This window comes from Cibotium barometz, chromosome 46, assembly GCF_041138505.1.
Source record: "Cibotium barometz isolate CiBa-2024 chromosome 46, ASM4113850v1, whole genome shotgun sequence".
In the NCBI taxonomy this organism is placed as follows: Eukaryota; Viridiplantae; Streptophyta; class Polypodiopsida; order Cyatheales; family Cibotiaceae; genus Cibotium; species Cibotium barometz.
In genome coordinates, this window is record NC_141091.1 from 35,340,687 (window position 1) to 35,346,339 (window position 5,653).

Here is a 5,653-nt window from a genome sequence, read left to right on the forward strand (position 1 = left end):
TGTTGGGCTTATCTTCCATTGCTTGAAATGTCCCCCTTTTGTATGAGGAGATACACCCTTGGGCTTCTACATCAATCACGTGCTAGACTTTTCTCTTGTTTGGCTTACTCAACTCACTTCCTATCTCTTCTTTGTGCTCTTTGGCACTACGTTTCTCAACACCCCTCCTCCTTGGTGCCAAATCTTTGGGCTACTGAAGGTGGTTGTGGATAGAAATGAAGGAGACTCATTGTTAGTGTGTGCTAATTAAGATTAGACTCAAATTCAATTAGGTTACAAGATGAAAACATGTACTCATAAAAAGACTTGAGATGTTGTGCTTGTCTTCCATTGCTTGAAATGTCTCCTTTTTATATGAGGAGGTACACCCTTGGTAGGATTGTACATTAATGTGGGATAATTCCCACATTGCTTGAAATGTCTCCTTTTTATATGAGGAGGTACACCCTTGGTAGGATTGTACATTAATGTGGGATAATTCCCTTTGTTCACGTGGCTTCATGCTAGACTTTGCTCTTGTTTGCATTACTCAACTCACTCCCTATCTCTTCCTTGTGCTCTTTGACACCACATTTCTCAACATTATAGACATCATTAGAAATATTATCATAGGAAGTCCAACCAAGAAATGGCAATATAAGACTCATCAAATTGTCTAGTGTGAGAGACCACCCGATAGAAAGACCAAGCACACAGGCCTCCGTTCCCAATATGGATCATAACTAGTCTGGCTAGGGAACAAGAAGCATCAACCCTATAAAAAGGAAGGACTAATCCTTCCTAAAATCACTACTAGAATGGTCATAGAGATAGTGGTTACATCTGTAGCTTTTGGCTTGGCTAGCTGTTAGAACATAAACCTTAGAGTGTTTGAAATAGCCTGGAGACACACCGTTCCTTCTGGCTTTGTAGCATCAAACCCTGATACGAGTAGTGTTGTAGGGGGATTTAAGTTTAACATGACCACAAAAAGGCCACAACAACCACTGAAGACACTAGGACTAAAGAGTAAATCCAAGATGTCGAATACACAACTATGGGAACCTTGTAGCATGGAGTAGGGAGCTCCGAACTAGTAGAAGGAAACACCATAGTATGAACTAGCCTAGCATGACTATCCTCCACAGTACCCCCCCAAAGGACAAGGACAATACCTAGCATATACCATGCCTCCACTAACATATCCATACCCGTCCTATCACCCATAACCCACCATAGCCTCAACCTCCACCTACACCACTACCCTCTGATCTAACCACCAAAGGTAACTTGAGGATAGTAGCCCAAATAGGAAGGGGTAGCCAATGGGGCTAGCAGCAATACCACCACTGGTGGTTGTAGGTTAGGCAGTGGGTGGGACCAAACCCTAGACACCAAAATACTATCAAACCTATGCAAATTATAAAATGGATGCCCAAGTTCAATGGGACTAGACCGTAATGCGCATTTGGAAGTGTTTGATCAGATGTGAGACACTTGTGATCAACAATAACCTTGTACAAGTAAGTTCCTTTGGCCTTCTTACCATCATGGAAGGAAAAGCAAGTCATTGGTTCCTATCACTGAAACTAATAGGCAAAGTTGAGTTTGACACCCTAAATACTACTTTCACAATTGGTTACTCCTGCCAGGAAACTCCGTGGAACCTAATCGATCACCTTTACCATGTCAAGAGAAAGAATAAATCAAAGACTACATCAACAGAGTGAGATACCTTCACTCATGATGCTTGGACAATAACAAATTCTATGATGGAATAATTAATGTGGAGAGATTCTTAGAAGGAATCCTAGATTTAACCTTGCTTTGTACTCGAAAAAGCATAAAAACTTTGAGCCATGTTATAGAAGTGCCATAGACTTTAACAGTAACTTCATGGAAACTTCTTCAAGGAATCTCCCTAAAGGGCCCTTTCTAAAGCATCCTTTAGCATAGTACCTTCAAAGGTCGATGAGAAAGGGGAAGAGCAACAGGCTGCACCAACCATAGAGGAACTAACTATAGTGGGCCGCACTCATGTAGCAAGATTGAGCAAAAGGTTGGGGTAATAGAAGATAACATAGGTCAAGCACATCTGTACTCCAGATGTGAGCTGGTCTGGTGTTCAATATGCCACCCAACCACGTTAGCACCTAATGGAATGCCCCCACCTAAGATCAAGACAGGGAGGAATTTGATATGCGTACTAGTATGCGAATGGGAAACTATGATGCTACCCACTTCTACAAGAGTCAACTCCTCAAAGACAGTAGCAGCAGTGGCAACAACTCCACCCACCTAACACATGGCCTTGCCGGCTCCACCACCGACGAGACCCATGCTTACCAATGCAGCTCACCCAGGATAGTATGTGCCCCAAAGAGGAGTTCTAAGAGTTCCACAACTCTCCATACTACCTCCAATATTGCCACATCAAACACCCATTCCCAGAGTGACCCCCATGAACCAATTAACCCTGACGAAAATCTGTGAGGGGGAGGAAGAAGGAATAGGGGACACACTGACTACCTAGAACCATAAGAGGGCCAAGATCCCCCAAGTCAAGTCCTAAGTCACTATGTTCAAGATGGTGATAGTGTCTACCCTTTATATATAGATATACTGCAATCAAATAGGGGGAGCGACATCAATGCCTTTGTATGTCACTACAGGGCTATCATTGCAAAAGGGACCTCATCGGATGGTAGAGTGTCCTATCAAGAAGGCTATAGTAGCCGCACACTGACCAACCCAGAGACCTTAGTACCACTTTGCATAGGTTATAGTATATAAAGAGAATGTGGGAGAGAGGGAGAGCTTGAGTTCCTTGCAAGAAAACCCACACACACAAGCACACACATACAAGAGAAAACAAGACACAAAAGAGAGATGGATGGTTGAATTTTATTCCATCGTCTTCTCTTCTCTACAACCATATAACTAAAAAGATAAGAGTACATACTATAAGGGAAAGTACTCTTCTACAATAACATACAATGGTCGGTTCATAGTGTGAACTTGACTATATGAGATGACGCTCTAACTATGCCATAACTCTAGTACTCCAAAGTGGTTGTCACACAGTCTCTCATTCATTGCGGAAGCTATCACCTAGGTAGGTCATCAATGTTCGTAACACTAGTTGAGCTCAATATCTCAACACTCTCCCTAGAGCTTAACTCTACACACTCTACTCCAAGTAAGATCCTAAACTTGTGGAGCTTCTTTGTGCCCAATGCCTTCGTGAAGATGTCAGCCACCTAATCCTATATGCTAGTATATACTAGATCTACATCACTTGCCTAGAACCTCCTTCATCTCACAAACTAATAATGCACCTCAATGTGCTTTTTTCTAGCATAGGATCTGGGTTACTGGCCAATTGTATGCTAATTATGTCGTCATAAATAAATGACAACTACCCTCTCCATGGACTCTCCCATATCACCAAGTAGCTTTTGAAACCAAGCTACCTCACAAACTGCCATAGCAGCACCCTTGTACTCTACCTCTATACTTGACAAAGCAACTATTGGCTATTTCTTACTACAACTCACAGTACTCCCAAACAAAAACATAAAGCCACAGGTAGACCTCTTGCTATCTGTGCGACACTACCACCTAATCATCATCAGTGTACCCATGTAGTTGTATCTCTATACCAGCCTCATAGAAAAGTCTATAGTTAACTCGGAACTTTATGTACCTAAGAATCCGTCTAGCCACATCCAAGTGTGGCTTCCTAGGGTCCTGCATAAATTGACTCACAAGTCTAACAACATAGCTTAGGTTTGGTGTAATAATGGTCATGTAGATCAAGCTACCCACTATGTGCCTTTACGTAGTGGGGTCCTCCAAAAGCTCACCAGTATTTGTGGAAAGCTTTGTGCTCTACTCTAATGGCATTGAAATAGGCTTACATCTTGTCATATCATATTTGGACAACATGTCCAAGCCATACTGCCTCTTTAATAACAAAATATCATGAGGTGATCTCGCCACCTCTATGCCCAAAAAATATCGCAGCTCACCCAAATCCTTCATCCTCAAACTTCTACATCAAAAACCTCCTAACATCATGTATGTCAGCATCACTATCACCAATGATAATCAAGTCATCCACATAAATGACTAATAGCATGATACCTCTATCTATCTTTTTAACATAAAGTGAAAAAACTTCATTGGATATCTGAAATCCAATGGTAACAAGATACTCCCCGATATTTTTTAACCATGCTCTGGGTGCCTGGTTCAAGCCATACAGGGCTTTGCATAACCATGCTCTGGGTGCCTGCTTCAAGCCATACAGGACTTTGCATAACCGGCACACAAAATCTAGGTGTGCATCACTCTCATAACCTACTGCTGGTGGCTACATCATGTATACTAATTCTTGCAAATCACCATGAAAGAAAGCATTCTTTACATCCATTTGATGTAAAGACCAGCCCTTTGTTGCGCTAAGAAGACCAAAAAACCTAATGTGCATGTCATGAAGTTTGCAATGCATGGAGTGCTATGGGCATTAGAGGAAACAATGCTGATTAGAAAAAAAAGGAAAGGGAGTGGTGGTTTGCCATAACCTTTGATGACATTTTAAGTGATATGCATAGTTTGGGGTAATCACTTTGGAAATTGGAAGTAGTTGAAGAGAGCATTTTTGAAAAGACTTAGAAAAGTGAAGACCTAACTAATCTAATGAGCTCCTTGACATAGAAAGGCATGGATGTTGATGCCTGTACTGACAAGTTCATATCACTCATGAATGATGCCAACACACCATCATATAAGTTGATGGGATGGGGTTTCTAAAGGATTGGACAATGGACAATAGACTAAAGCCATCAGTTTCTTTGATCGATTTGAAAAATGATGGCTTTAATGAACTTGTTGATGTAATAAAAATAGCAAAAAAGAATTTAGATGTAGATTAGAAGAAAAAGAAGAGTAAAAAGGTGATAGAGGAGTGAGACAATGTATCCAATAAAGAGGACAAGTAGAGCAAGAAGGTTGTGACGAGGAGTTAGACACAAAGAGACAAAAGAGAAGCTCAAAGGCAAGAAAGAGATAGTGGCAAGTGAAAGGGTCTTACTCAAGAAAATGGAGGACCTAACAACCACATTATGCAAGTTGGTGGTGAGTGGGAAGCACCAAGACCCCCAAAGCCTTTGATGAGTCTAAATATCAAAAGGAAGTTATCTAGTTCAGTGCAGCAATAAAGGGCATTAAAGGAATAAATGCAAACCGTTACCCTCTTGTGCCATCTGTCATACTTTCACTCACATAACTGACAAGTGTAGATATAATGGAAGAAACAACAATGCTACTACCATTGAAGTCAATAATGTGTCCTCCCACCAATTCAAGCATAGCTAGCAAGAGGCAAAGGAAGAGGTAGAGGACATGTAAGCTCGTCTAAATCTAGAATGTACATGTGAACTGAGTGTACTCCTAAAGCATCAGTAAGAAATACAAATTACAATTGAAGGTTCTAAATGCATAGGAGCCAGATGTGTGTGGTGCAAATTAAAGAGATTCGAGAAAAGAGACCATAGCCATAGGCCCTAGAAAAAGAGGCCAACGAGAAAGGGATTAGGCCAAAAGGAGCCATTCAAAGCTAAAAAGGTGTAATCTAAGAAGACAACCACTTGGGAGGAGCTAAAAAGAGTCC